Source organism: Talpa occidentalis, unplaced genomic scaffold (genome assembly GCF_014898055.3).
Source record: "Talpa occidentalis isolate TD23 unplaced genomic scaffold, MPIMG_talOcc4v2.1 talOcc4.14, whole genome shotgun sequence".
NCBI classification, from domain to species: domain Eukaryota; kingdom Metazoa; phylum Chordata; class Mammalia; order Eulipotyphla; family Talpidae; genus Talpa; species Talpa occidentalis.
Window position 1 is genome coordinate 29,190,239 of NW_023601433.1, and position 15,942 is coordinate 29,206,180.

At 38.9% G+C, this 15,942-nt stretch overlaps 1 protein-coding gene across 8 annotated transcripts in view; it reads right to left on the reverse strand.

Annotated features, from left to right (window-relative positions):
- The window catches only part of CHRM3 (cholinergic receptor muscarinic 3), a 520,419-nt gene that overhangs the window by 82,371 nt on the left and 422,106 nt on the right, over nt 1–15,942 (reverse strand). For 6 of the 8 annotated variants that reach the window (XM_054694892.1, XM_054694889.1, XM_054694891.1 and 3 more), the window contains one exon: nt 5,345–5,428. The exons of the other annotated variants lie outside the window; for them this stretch is intronic. The gene's annotated coding sequence lies outside the window, so the exon portion shown is untranslated. The remainder of the gene's footprint in view (nt 1–5,344; nt 5,429–15,942) is intronic. 8 annotated transcript variants of the gene reach the window in all.

Below are 15,942 nucleotides of genomic sequence, written 5' to 3' on the forward strand. Positions count from 1 at the left end.
TTCTTTATCAGTGTGGTGTTGCCAATACAGCAGTTGATCAATATGTAGAATAACTGGAATAATTATATGTACCAAACTGAATATATAATCTTTAACACCTTATTTAATTATTTCAAAACACTTTTTGTTCTGAGGCAGAACAAAGGGCAGTGAAAGTGACTTTGTATTAGATGCTATAAAAATCATACTTGCTTTCCTGTTCCAGCACCATTATTTACAACTTTGATTTGGGGCAAGTTAATCAGCCGTGCTATTCTTATTTACTAAAGGGGATGTAATAATCCCAACTATGCCTACATTACGGGGTTAATATTTTGAACATGCCCTAAGTGAATCAAAGGGGAATATTTATCTCGAATTCTATATTTTCAAAGAGGAGTAGAATGTTCCCTTTCTTTTGCCCTCTTAGAAATTATTTCCCCATCTAAGCTTTAATTTTCTAGGTGACATGACACTTTTCTTGATGTCTTCCTTAATCTAATTTCAATTATCTTGATTCTTCTCTGATTATATAAAAAAGAACATCTATCTGACTTTTTCAGAAGTCAGTTCCTAGAAAATATTTTCAACTTTCTTCAACCTTTTATGTTTTACAAAAAAGACCCATCACATTTTGCAGGGCTCATGGTTAACAGGACAATAAGAACTATGTACCAGGGATCCTGCCATACAACAGGAAATTCCCTGGGTCTGGAGAGAGAAGATTGTGGGTGTTCATGTTGTTATTAATTGGCTATGTGACCAGAAGAGAAAATCTCCTTTCTTGTGGTTCTCTTCATTTGTTTGTGTATAGTGGGCTAAAAGTTCATAGGCTTGTACAAATGTGATCAACTATATAGAAAATGAGCTGGCAGTTTTAAAGAGTTTACAGATGTTAAGAGGAGCAATGAAAGAAGGAATGTGTTTACAATGAGTCCTGTTTGCCAATTTCAGCCAACAGGATACCTAGATATTGTAGTGTTATCCAAAACTGCTTGCAAGCAGATGGTGTTTGTGGTGTAGCTTTGAATCTTCAACCACAAGCATATGTCTTTGATGAAATCACTCCTTTCTGCCCAAACACTTCCATAGGTTCTCACAATCCAGAATCAAGTTGAAGCTCTTGCTTACTATCTTTTGACTCTAAGCTACTCTTCCAACCTTATGTCCTCTACTTCCATTTATAGACCCCATTTGTTAGTCAAAATAAATTACCTCCCATTCACCAAATATTCTCTAAATTTCCTATCTCCCCGTTTATCCACCACTTAGAATATTCTCTCCCCTGTTTCTTATGTCCTAGTCTGTAGGGTTCAGTCCAAATGTCATTTCCTTCATGATATTTAACTCCTAAATTCTACAGTATTCTTGCTCCTTTTTTAAATTCCACAGAACTTTTACATTTATCACTTTACATTTCTTCGTTTTCGTATTGCTATCTATACAACCAATTTTCTTCCCATAGTACTTAAGTTGCTTGGCCTGATACATCACACCGAATAGAAAGTCAGCCAAAGAGGAAAGTATGGACTGAGAGAGACAGCATTCAGTGGATACAGAAAAGAGAAGATCAAAAGGAGATCCCAACTCTAACTATTTTTATGAGGTTGGGGATTTGAGATAAAAAAGCAAAATTGGTAATCTATAAAATTCTGAAGGCAAAATGTCTAGCAATCATTATGTAATTGTGTAGTTTATAACTTAAGTGCAAAGATAATTTGCAGAATCTCAAAGTCACTACTGTATCACCTTAAGTTCTGTGGAAACTAAAATTTAGAAAACAACGTAGTCATTAACTTTCTGGAATTAATTGATTGTAAACGGCAGACTGTGCAGTTTTCTAAGGCAGCACAGAGAGGGAAACAGGATGATCCTCTGTCCAGGGTGTCCCTCCCAGCTCAAAACTAATTGGTGATGTTAGGTACAGGAAGATCAGGAGACGTGAGGTTGAGTTGGATGACTCCTAAAGCTTCATTCTTAATTTTGTAATTCTCGATCCCTGAATATTTTTGTGTCTTTCTTGAACTATCATCAAGGATGTGTCAGATGTATCATGTTATTTTCTCTAAACAGACTCCTCAAAGGGCAAGTGCAGAAATGAGGGAAATGTAAAATGACAAATACAGAAGCTCTGCTTCATACACTTCATACGACAGGTCTTCCATTCATGGTTTAGTTAGCATGATCATTGGGTGATTCAGGAAGTACAAGGCAAAAGCGTTCAATTCCTTCTCCATACAATCCTACTTACTATGCATTTCTGATAGCAGGAAATGATGCTTGGCCCTGTGCTTGACAATGTGCTCAAAAGATTCCCATCTTACACTTTAAGAAACTTTGCTTTTATTGCTGATCCCTGCACATATCGATAGTGTGCCAAGAAACCTGAGTCTACTCTCAGGTGGAAAGGATCTCTGAGGATTGTGGTTGGGCACTGACGGGAAGGAATTTGAATCTCACTTTTCTAGCAGAGCAGAATGGTAAGGATAGAATCTGCTCCTGTTGCAACTCCTTAGCCAAGAAAAACATTGGAGTGGGAATAATATAATCACAGGTTTCTTATATTTTTATCAATTGAAATGTATTTATATCTGCCTGTTTAAAAAAAGAGAGAAAGATTTGCTAGGGCTTCATTCAACAAACACTGTGCCAGGCTCAGATGCTCCACCAGGCAACAGAATGGAGAAAAGTACACTTTCCTCTAAAGCCGCACCCTTTTTGGTCTAAGGATAAGGACTTTGTTTTTGAAATAGCCTAGAGAGACAGGACTAAAACAACTTGCATTTCCTGATGTTTTTTAAAGAGTTTTTATTTCTCACAAGTAGATTTACTGGATGAGGACTGGGTCAGCCAAACTTCATCAATATGAAGCTAACATTCCCTGTGGTTGAAACATGAGGCCAAGCCAGGTGACCGGCTGGAGCCTGAGCCAGCTCCATTCAGGAAATGCCATTCGTGCCTGTGCACATGTGGCACTGAGTTCCTTCCTCTTTACTAATGTATCTTCATCAATTGAAAAGATGCCTTCCTCTAAATAACCATCTGAACACATCCTCTCTGCATGGAATATATTTTTGTGTATATGTATACATGTCCTTTTGCACTGACTTCATGGGCTAGGCATGGTCTTATTTAATGGGCATTTAGATAGACTTTTCACAGGGAATACGGGTGGGTTTCCAGGGACATAGGCAGGGCACATGGATCCAAATGTAAGAGAAAGGAGACCGGTTTACCCTTCTTTTTAGTTTGCCTTCTTACCTAGTTTCAAACTTTGTCCCTGGGATTGGAAATGATTCTTGAGTTGGATTTTCCTCAGGAAGGAATCCTCACCTGTCTGGCAATTATAATCACCCAGGTCTACCTAGTGCACCTCCTCTTAAGCTCCCTATGATGTCCCCAGGAAAGTCGGATCGTTTTTCCTTTGCGCCTGGTACTTATTACATTGTTTTGCTTTTCTGTTGATTTAACTTTTTCTTGCCCCTTAATGCTATGACGGGCAAGGGGCATGATATATATATAATATAAATATATATATAAATATATATATCACATGTACAACCCCACACATACATACACACATACCACCACCAACACCACCACTTGTGTTCCTTGTGATCAGCACATATGTGGTTAAATCATATTTGTTACATTTCATTTTAAAATAAAACTCTGTAAGGCTTTCTTTCAGCTGCTGCAAAGGATATTTAGGCTATGATTGGTTATTTTTTAAAGACATCCAAGAAAGTGATCTGTGTAAAAGAGAAAATGACTTCAGGGAAGATACCAAAGCTGATTGTCTTTGGGAAATTAGGTTATAGGTCATTTTTCTACATATACCAACATAATATGGTGAACATAGATTATAGCTATAATTATTATAAAGACAAATATTAATCATATGACAGAAGACACATGAGGTCTTCATCTGTGGCTTCCTGCTTGTTACAGATACTAACAACTGAAACAGGACATTCAAAGGATTTTTCATTTAAGTGTAATACTGCATGATGGGATGCATAGAAATGACACCTCAGTACCAAGATGGCTGCTCTTGGCAAGGGAAATGCAAAGTGGCATGAACTTAATGCAATTTTCGCAAGTTGGATCCTGAAAGTTCATTAGTTATCCACTGAGTCCTCTCACCTCCCCACCTTTCTGCTCAACTTCACTTCTTAAAACTTGAGTTGCACTGACTTATGTTCATGTTCATTGATTCCCCTGAATCAGTGCGTTTTTAACTTTTGACTATGTTTTACAGAAAGAAATACATTTTACATGGTGATCTATTGCACACACAGAGGCCTGCTCCCAAGAATACATTTTATGTGCTATTCCTCTCACTTTGGAGGTACTGCTCTAAAAATAAAAATACTCTTCCTAGTCCACTAAGTTGATTTGATGACTTGCAACCTGAAAATTATTGTTTGAAACTCTAAGGACTTTGAGGCCAGAAACATGCTTTATTCATATCTGTATCTTACAGTGCTTTCACACATAGAAAAAAATGTCAAGAAATGTTACATAGAATTTTTTTTTCCAATCCAATGAATAATCTCTCGGCCAGCACTGCTTAACAATCTTTTGGTTCCCCCTACTGAGTGTTGAGTAGCACAGAGAACATAACAGCACTGGTCAGTTACTTGAAGAAGGACCACAGAAATCTCTAAGATTATTACCATAACATTTTCATTAAAGGGGGGACTAAGGAAAGGGGGAAAGAAAAAGGAAGAAAGGCAGAGCCTGTTCTGCTCATCTTCAAACAGAACGTATGTGAACGATCTGGAACAGAGAAAGGCTAGAGATCTGTCAAGTCTCATGCTGGCCAGCTTGAGCTCTGTGTGATTTACATTTTATCATTGCTAGACAAAACATTGCTAAAAGGGAAATATGTTAAATCAAAGTGGCAATTGAAAGTAAAATAGTATTTCTTTGATTTCCAGTCCCATCACCTGAACCTCCAGCATATTTGTCTTCTAACAACTCCAAGTAATAAAAATGAGCTTAACTTGCTGGAAACCAAGGTATGCCCATTTCTTCATTTGTTTTTCCTATAGCCTTGCCTTTAAAAATACAACCTTGTGTATGTATTAAACTTTAGCCTACATAAATTTTTAAAAAAAGAACCATTTTCCATTGGAACCTATTCAAGACATACTCAACAAGTGTCTTTGAGAACTTGTCTGTTTCAGGCATAGTGTTAGATCTCATGGGGCAGAAAGGTAAGAGAAACCTGAGCATGTCTCAGTCCATTTGGTGGGGACAGCCATGGACACTGTTAAGTTTTGCTTCCATATTTAAAGTGTTGTACCATAGGTGTTAGCAAAGAGTTGTGGGTATACAGAAAGAAAGCCACTCTTTTTACCTTGAGGCAGAGGTAGAAACCAAAGGGGGCACACACAGAGGAGAAGAACTTCAATCAGAGCTTTGAAGACTGAGGGGTGGTTACCTGAAGTGAAAGGGAAAGGAGCATTCAGGTTAGTGATCACCAGATGAACTTGGTTCCTGCAAGCAGTTAAGTGCAGGTTGCTTTGGGTTTGTTGAGTGAATGGACATTTTTTTTTTTTTTAAATGGTGTAAAGGTTTCTGGTGCAGTGGAGCAGAAATAAATTGATATCAAGTTGAGAAGAAACTTGAGTATCATGATATGGCGTTGGGAATTTATTGGCATTTAAACATGTACCACTTTGTTTATTCTCTAATTGCTGAGTGCATGCAAAGCTTGTCTTCCCCAGTGTCATGATGTGGAATTGTATAGCTAGAGGGGAACTCAGGTTATTTATCCCTAAACAACTAATTTTATACATGAAGAAACAGAAGTATAAGTCATTTGGTTAAAAGGGTCTTTTCCCAGGGATTGGAGACAATTCAGACTATTTGCATATAGATAGAAAGCAATCTTCCTGCTGCATTGTATTGACTGGCTCTTACTCAAAAAGAAAAACAGCTTACTGTTTATTGAAATTGAACAGGAAGGAAGTGCAGGGAGCAGGGGGGTGTACCCAATGATAATCTCACTATTCAGGACACAGAGGAATTTGGTGTAAAGGTAGCTTTGACTTGGACACCTTCCCAGGGAACTGAACTACAGAAGTACCAGAAGAACTTGGTAATGAAGCAGTTTCTCCCTGAAAGTAATCACCAGCAAGAGCCTCTGCATTATAACAGGGCAATTTTTTGCATTTGGTCAAGAATAGTATAGATAGGATGTCATCCCTTCCTCAGGGATTTAAAACAAAATTCTCCTTAATTAGTGGACAGGAATTCCTTTGTGGTAACAATTAGTTTTGGAGTACAGGCCAGATCCCATGAATATCCTGAGTCTGAGTGTCAGCCTCCCTCAATGGTTCCTATTTCATTTTTAAAAAAGATTTATTTATTTGCGCATACAAGAGCTGGAGTGTAGGCCAGAGGTGCAGAGACATGAGAGGATTCTCCAGAGACGGAGTGGGGCGCAGAATAGGGCGATCTACACTGTTGAGGGGAGCAGCGAGCGAGACAGGAGAGGTCTGCTGCACCATATGAGTCACCTCCCTGGCCAGGGATAGAACTCATGCTGCAGTGGCTGCAGATAGCTTCATAGTGCTGAGACTTAACCCCTTGTGCCACCAGGGAGGCCCAGTTCCTGTTTCTACCCCCACTGGGATGTAGTATGAAGATCACATAGATGTGATCCAGGAAGACCTTCTGAGAAGTCACCATCTGGAGGAATTGGAAAGATGCCTCCTCTCATTTGGCTCTTTGCTTCTGGTGAATCAATTCCTGATTTCCATGGGTTTCAAGCTCTTGGTTTGAGGGCCCTAGCTTGAGCCCAGGTCGTACTCCTTCCAATAAAGGACAAGGCCTTGGGGCCCCAAAGGGACGGACAAGAAGCCTGCTGAGAAATACCTCATCCAGAAGAGGGACAGAGTCGAGGTAATCAGGTAGATCCATGGGAAAAGTCTCTCTTCACAGGGGCGTGACCAATCACTTAACTCGAGTCCAGGCTCAGCCCAGCCCTAAGATAGGGGAAGTTGACCCACATCAGATCAACACAAAGGCAGAGTTTCACTAAATCTCTGGGAGGACTGAGTTACAAGACTGTGTAGCCTGTGCAACTGTGTCCTGCGTATCGGGCCCAGCGCAGTGTCCAGAGGGCTGAGGATGGCACGTTCAGATAAGGAATGGATGCGGGGGAAAATGCCTCTACTTCATAGACAAAATCTAGGAATTTATCAAGGGAAAAAAGTAATACCAAGTTGAACAAGTAGCCACGGGAAGCTAGACGTCCTCACAGGCGGCACAGACTTGAGTAATTATTTGCTTTTCATACAATGTGGCAGCTTTGGTCTCAGTTTGACAAAATTGTCAATGAAGAACAAGAATCTGACAAAACTGGCTGGCAACTAAGCTGGAGAAGCTCTGCCTCCTCCAGAACCAGGAGGTCGACATGACAATGGAGGGACCACATAGGTGCACAGGCAGCGGTTTTCTCTCCAGTGATTTTACCAAAAAACATTAAATGACAGATTCTGCCCTGGATCACAAGCAGGTAAAGTTAATTCTCTTCCTCATTTCCATAAAGGTAGTGAGCAAAAAATGAGCATGACAGCTGAGACATAAATGGAATGGTCTTTTTGTAAATACACAGAGAAAGGATATCATACTAAGAATGCTAATGCCTACTTGCCTTTTGGACAGGATGTTTCATAAAAACTTGTGTTTTAAAAGTTTTACTGTGTAATTGCTGAAAGAATAGGAAAACATGGCCAGTAGAACACCTGATTTCATCACAGGGCACTGAGTCACATCCCCAGAATGGTGCTGGCAAGAGTCACCCTTCCCCCAAGTTGGCTCTCTCTATAAGTTGGGGTACCTCCAGATCGCACATTTGCTGCTATACTTCTGAATTAATTTTCATAGAATGGATATCTGTCACGCCAACTGTTGAACTATAAATGATCTCTTTCCTTAGGACTCTCAACTCTTCCACCAGTCTCTGTGATAGTCCTTCTCTAACTGGAGACAAATCTGTGGAGGATGCAGTATTCTGAGAGTGACTGTTCCTTCTGGTTGGACAAGAAGATATTTACAAAGCAGTCAGTGCCAAAAGATTTTGTTGAAGATCTGAAGCTCAGAGACTAGCAGCCTGCTACACCCTCTCCTGGTTCACCTAAGCCCTGGGGTGTGACTACCTCTGAACTTCACCTCTCAAGGTGACTACGGGGACTCAAAGAATTAAGGATGGAAAGAAATATATTATTTAACACCTTCCACCTAGAGTTAAGAAAACACATGAAAAATTGTTCAACATCACTTATTGTAAGAGAAACGCAAATTAAAACCACATTGAGATACTACTTCACCCCTACAGGAATGACCCATATAAAAAGGGATGGAATTAACAAATGTTGGTGAGTTTGCAGTGTAAAAGGAACTCTCATCCACTGCTGGTGGGAATGCAAGCTGGTACAACACCTGTGGAAAACAGCACTGAGATGTTTCAAGAAAATAAAAATGGAAATCCTATTTGACCTAGCAACACTGCTATTGGGTGTCTATTCAAATAACATAAAATATTTAACATGCAAAGATTTATCTACACTTATGTAAACAGTAGCACTGTTTACAGTTGCCAAATCTTGGAACCAACCCAAGTATCCTTCAACAGATGAATGGACAGAGAAATTGTGGTGCATATATTCAATGGGATATTAAATAGCTGTGAAGAAAGATGAACTGGTGGCATTTGGCACAGATGCATAGACCTTGAGGTGATTATGTTGAATGAAATCAGCCAAAAAGTGAAAGACAGATAATGAATGGTTTCACTCATCTGTGGAATATAAGTACAATTACATGTCAACAATAGAAGAAATAAAAATTTGAACTCAGCAAAAAAAGAAGATAATGGTTATCAGAGGAAATAGAGAGTAGGATAGAAGAGAGAGGACATAGGCAGATGGGGTAAGGACATGGATGGTTTGGTGGAGACAAAAAAAAAAGTCCAGTTTTAAAACTGGAACTTGAGTATTTTAGTTGGCATTTAGTTGGCATAGTTGAGTAACATAGTTTAGTAGTCTACTTAAACCTGTTCCCTGTAGGTAATACATACTTAGGCAGGAACCTCTAGTATGAAAAGAAAAAAAAAAGAGTTGGAAAAACTCAGAAATTAAATGATTTGAGCAAGAGCCTACTGGCTGCTCAGTGGTATGCTGAGGTCAGCCCTGTATACCTACTCCTGGTCCATGCTCCCACCTGTCAGATGCTTTGAGCTCTCTGGGTGACATACTCTGGTAAAGTAAATAATGCAAAGTTGTACAGCCTTACCATTTTTAAAATGTGCTTTTAAGCTACAAAGCCCACATTAAAAAATAATACCAAATGCAAAGAAAGACAAATTTGAAAATCTCATCATGAAACGAAGAGGGGAATTTTCCACCTCCTCATGCAACTGGTACTGAACGTTCTGAAATTGGGACTGAGGATGCACCAAACAAAAAATACAGTCATTTCAGGGAGTGAGAGGCTGCGGCGGTCATGAGCTGGGATGGCTCAGACACACTGGCTATCCCCACTGCCCACACCAGCAGTGTCACTAAGCCACTCTCAACCAAGTCTGTTCCACAGAAACATTTCATTGCTGAATTTTGGTGACATCACATCAAATTTCACATCTGCTGCTTTACGTTACACACCTCTTAATTGAGGCTGAAGAGCAAAGAATGTAATGCATTTCCCAGCACTTTCCATATATTATCTATTTCAATCATTACAACAACCTTGAAAAGTACATATTTTAATCTCTGTTTGACAGTTATAAGAATAGAAACTCAGAAAGAACTTCTTCAAATACATGGAGTCAATAAGTCAAGAGGACAGGATTAATTGAGTTCTTTCTGATTTTAAAATCCATGGTGCTTCAAAAGCCATATTTCACACACAGTCCATCTTAAACCATAGTTCCATGGCATGGTTACGATTTTATCATTAAAAAGAATTCCTTGAGGGGGCCTCCCTGGTGGCTCAGTGGTTAAAGTCTCAGAGCTATCAAGCTATTTATCGCCTATGACATGAGTGTGATACCCAGCCAGGGAGCTAACCCAGATGGCACAGCAGACCCCTCCTCTCTCTCCTGCTGCTCCCCTCAGCAGTGTATTTTAGTAAATCCACCTGTTCTGCTCCCCACTCTCTCTCTGGTGAATCCTCTCACTCCCTCGCACCTCTGGCCTATCCTCCAGTTCTTGTATCCTTAAAAAAAATTGCTTAAGTCACAGAAATTTTTAATAAATATTTTTCACATTCTTTGAAAGTAGAGGTGGGTATGGTATTTTGAGTAGAGAGAAGGAGTAATAATTATAGGGAACTCCCATTAGTGTGTCCCATTAGTGTGTCCTCCTGTCAGGCAATGCTCCAAATGCTTATTTTTTTTTAAAGATTTATTTATTTATGCATACAAGAACTGGGGTACAGGCCAGGGGGTTAGAGGATTCACCAAAGGGAGTGGGGAGCAGAACAGGCAGATCTACTGAAATACACTGCTGACGGGAGCAGTAGGCGAGCCAGGGGAGGTCTGCTGTGCCAGGTGGGTAGCTCCCTGTCTGGCCGGGGATCGAACTCATGCTACAGTGGCTGGTGATAGCTTGATAATGCTGTCTTTAACCCCTGAGCCACCAGGGAGGCCCTCCAAATTCTTATTAAACATGAATTCATCTGATCCTCATGAGGATCCTGAGAGGGACGAATGTTATCTCTCTTTGGAGTGAACTTAACACAGGGAAGTTAAATAACTTGTCCAAGACCACACTGCTAGTAAGTGGCAGAGTGAGGCTTGAAATCAGGTGATTAGGCTTTAACCATTCCGTGCTGTTTCCTTTCTCATTGTGTAGACAATGTGAGCCAGAGGGTCCTTAATATGGCTGGTAGGAGAAGAAACACCAAAGATGGACATACTAAAATTTATCTGATAATTAATACTTTTTAAATATGGAAAGTAGAATATGGTAATAGGTAGCAGGTTTTTAGAATCCCAAGTTTGCTGGAATAATTCTTGACTTCAATGGAAAGTAAGCTAAAGAAATCATTAAGTGACCCTATCCAATTAGTCAAGGCTTTCTTACCTAACTGTACCAAGTGGGAAAGTCTTTGAGAGAGCTGTAGTTTGGCTTCCAGCTCAGAGGAGAGCCAGAAGCTCTCAGTGCTAGCAATTTTCCTGACTTTATAATTAGGAAAACTGAGGCTCAGAGAGGTCAAAATTTCCATTATTGGAATTAAGCTCAGCACTGTTAGTTCTATACATATCTACAGTTAAATAATCCAGTTCTCCATACATATTCATTTACTTCACAAAGAGGTGGACATAAGCTAAAGAATAACAAAAACAACTGACAAAAAGAATATTTCAAGAAACAAGTTTCAGTCTATCTGTTGTGCCAAGTCACACTGGCATCCACTACAGTATACCTAACCCACCAGCAGATCCCTTTGGCTCAACCTCAGATATCCAGAATCCTAGGTGAAGTCATCATCACCTCATGCAGCAGTTTCCTAAGTTGATCTCCTTCTTCCATCCTGGGTCTCTTGTCATCCACTACATACACAGCTGCCAGAGTAGCATTTTAAACCATAAATCATTATCACTCCTCAATATAAAGTCTCTAATATTTCTCCAGTCACTGGAAGCAAAATCCAAATCTGTGTTACAGCTGTCAACTACCTTCTTAAATATTTTTCATACCATTCTTCCCCTGATCCACTGCTCTAGGACATACACTCTCTAGTCGGTTCCTTGAATACTCAAAACAAGCTCTCACCTTAGGGCCTTTACACCCTCTGTGCTCTATTTCTTCAACTGCTCTCTTCCCAGAGAGTACCACTGCATCAATGAGATACCATTATATCATAATCTATCTCTGACTACTAGATAAGTCACCTTTTAAATGATATTTCTTTTGTATCCAATTTCCAGCATAGGAATTGTTGCCCTACAACACTGTGTGTGTGTGTGTGTGTGTGTGTGTATTTCCTAATAGGAATATAAGCTTCATGAGGCAGAGGTTTTGTTTAATTCACCCTTGCATCCCTTGAATCTACAACAGTGCCGGGAATATAATAGGTGTGTTTAAAGCTGTGTCTAATGAAGAATGAATAATTTATGATCATAGCAGTGAATCTAAAACACAAAGAGAAGAATTAAATTATCTCCCATATATTCTGGGGAAAAAAGTAAAGAACTATGAGGTATACTATCTAATGATTTTTTTTTATTTAAAGCACATTAACATTATCCTAGTACTACTTAGGTATGTATCATAATAGTCTTTATGATTTGCTTACTGCATGCAGTGCATGAACAGTTGATATTTTACTGTTAAATAGAAAATATGCTGCTTTTCTTAGTGTATTAAATTTACACTTTCAAAAATTTTTAGTTTTCTAAGTGAATTTTATTATGGTTATTAGTTTTACCCACTCACTTAGCAAAAATAATGTAAGGAGTAGATAATATTTATTGGGATACGCTTTTCCAAGCAATGGCTTAAAGTTTTTACTTATTGTAAATTTAATTAGTCCTTAAAATAACCTCTGAGGTAAAATCTACTATTACCTCTAACTTGCCAATGAGGAAACCAAGATAGAGTTAAAAATTTCTAACCAAGGTCACACAGTGAATGAGCAATGAAGCCAGGATACAGACAGCAATTGGCCAACTCTTCTATTCAGTTACCCACTTTTTAATTTGTCAAATGCTTTTTGTATAGATACAACATGCCAGGTACTCAGGTAAGTTCCAAGGATGCAACATGAGACATAAGCCATTTGGGGAAAAGAAGTGGGCCAGATGCAAGGCTAATCGAGGGAAGAGTGAACGCAGGCAGGCCTCACCGGGCAGAAAGTCAGTCCTGTCTCCTCCTGTTCCTATTAAGCTTCATTAGCGATCCAGGCTCTCTCTTGGTTCCTAATAGTCTTCTATTGAACCCAGGAAGGAAAGGGAGTATTTCAGTAAGAAGTTGCCTAGCCTTAATGTATGGTTCTGTGGGTGGCCTTGAATTGTAACTTTGCAGCATGCCATTCTTCCTGCACTTCATCCAGGTTTTTCTTGACATCTGAAGAGGCAGTGTCTCTAGGGAGTATATTTTTGTATTTCTCCATATGCTGCTTTTTGTCTTCTCACATATATTGCCAGAAAAATTTGTGAGTTCCACCACAGGCTAGTTCTGCAATTGTGATTAGTGCTGGTCTGGAAAGCGATATGTTATTATCATTTCCATTAATTCATATCTTTCCCTCTCTTGTAGAAAGGATACTTTCATGCATTTCCCCTCAGTATATTGATGCAATTTTCCTTATTTCGTTTCACCCATATTTCTTATATTTATCACAGGTTTCTTTTATTCATGGCTGTTCTTGCTTCCACTTTGATCAAAACTCTATTTAATAAAGTGTCCTACTTCTATGTTTATCTCAAAGCTTTTCTATTGATTACTTTACCTGGTTCTTTTCATTTTTCCAATCCTGTAGATTAAAGAAGTTTTGTTTTTTTGCTTATTTGGCTCTTTACCACAGTCTTCTTCTTAAAATATTGGCTACTTTGACCTTGATTTAATTAGACTACGACTGTGACATAACACTGAAACCAGAGGAAGGTCAGAGATGCTTTGATGTTGAAGAAGTAACTTTCTCTGTCTCGCTCCAACCCTACCCCCACACCCCACCACCTTCCGCCCCAGTCATATTCAGGTATGAAGTATGTCTACTGAGCATATCTCTTCATCTTACATTTTCACTGTGTAAAGAACATAACAGGTGACAACTAGCATGATCAGATAGCAAAAGGCAAGGTCCCTCAGACTCCTAACAACTGAAAGTGGTGGGAGAATGATGATAAGTAATTTTTAAGAATCTATTTTTAAAGTGTGATGAAATACATATTATAAAGTTTACCACTTCAACCAACTTTAGGTTAACAGTTCAGTGGCCTTAAATACATTCACACAGTTGGGTGACCATGACCACTACCCATCCCCAGATCTATTTTCATCTTTCAAAATTAAGTTCTAGAACTCTTAAACAGTAACTCCCCATCCCTTTCTCTAAAAAAGCCTGGCAACCACCATTTTACTTCTGATCCATGAGTGTGATAACTCTGGATACCCTGTAAGTGGCATCATAACAATATTTGTGATGGGATTGACTTATTTCACTCAGCATAATGTCATGGAGGTTTATCAATCTTGCATCATGTGTCAGAATTTCCTTCTTTTTTCAAGGCTGGATAATATTTCACTGTATATATATATATATATATATATATATATATATATATACAACATTCAGTTCATCCACTGAGATGTGAATGGATGCTTAGATTACCCCTTGTTATTGTGACTATACTGCTATGAACTTGGATGTACAGATACCTCTTCAGAGAACATGTAACTTTAAAAGGCTCACAGCCACAGAATAACATAAATTCTTGATGAGAAGTGAACTGAAGATTTGCAGTTGTACCCAACTGTCAAGTACATCATGGGAAGTATGGAAATCAGATGGGCACCGCACAGAAGTGGAAATTGTTGAGTCGCAGGTTCAAGGTGGCAGAAAATGAGATTTGAAAACAGAAAGAGGGAGGGCATTTGGCATATTAGTATTGTGCACAGAATACGCATAAAAGTTGAGAAATGAGTGATGTGGAGAGTGGAGTGATAATGGGATGTCCTCTAGGCTAGACTACACAGTGCTGGCTAGACCAAGTGAGGAGAATGCTAGGCAATGTATATAAAATATGAAGACCACGATTTTAATGTTTTTTTTCAAAGAAATTATGGCAATGAAAAAAAACTGTGAGCTTCTCAGAACTAAAGAGGCACCAGTTGAAATGCAGGCCCCATGAGGGCAGGCTCAGCCTGCCACTGTAACCCAGTGCCCATCACAGTGTGTGCACAGGAGGTGTCTAGTAAATAGCTGTCAAACACATGAATGAATGAACAGACTGCAAAGGATGATGCCACTGATGAAGATGGGCCAAGAGAGAAAGTTGAAGGAATCAGGGCTGACAGCAGAGCTGTAAGACATTACAAAGATCTTGGATCTGAAATACATTCAGAAGGAACAATCTGTGAGACAAAATGCTAGAACTCTTTGTTTAGGATTTTGTTTATAACTATTGTCAACATCAAAATGTGTTAGTTCATCCAAAGTTACTTTAAATTTTTATTATGGTTGATCTTCTCTTTATTAGTGATGGATATTTTAACAGGTGTTCATTTCTTTCCTTCTGCTCTAGATATGTTCTTTATCATTTCTTTTCTCTTATAAGGCTCACTTATAGTCAGTATTTTCATTTAAAATACTCCTATTTCCAAGGGAAATAGAAACACAAATATGACCCTAATTAATGGATATGCTAATTTTGTTTTCTTAGTTTAGTATTTCTTTCAGGGAAAAAGAAACCATATTCATTCATTATCTTTTGTTTATCCACAAACAACAGAGGTTTTAATTTTGTTTTCTTAGATAAGTCTACCTTTATATCGTCCAGGGAAACAATATATTCATTAATTATCTTCTGTTTATCCGCAAATAGTAGAGGTTTCATTTTTTTCCCCCTAATTTTGTGATGACAAGCCAGCAGTGAGTGGAATTCTACTGGTATCGTACAAGTATTGACCACTGGCATCTGACAGCTTTATGCACTAGTCAGGGAAGGACGCAGTTTCCACTTCTGTGTTGGAAACACCTTGGCTGAAGGCATAGAGTCCCCATGCATATTTTTGGGTCCTAATAAAGATGGCAAATATATTTTCTGACTATTGTTTTCTATAAGTGTCTCACATCCAGCTCTGTACCTTTGGTAATAAAATTACATTTTTTTTTTAATCCTAGACTCAGGATATAAAACAAATGGATATGTTTTAGAGTCGGGAACAAAGATATTCAATAAACATCGGATGAGACACTGGAGAGAAGTGGGGCATCATCCAC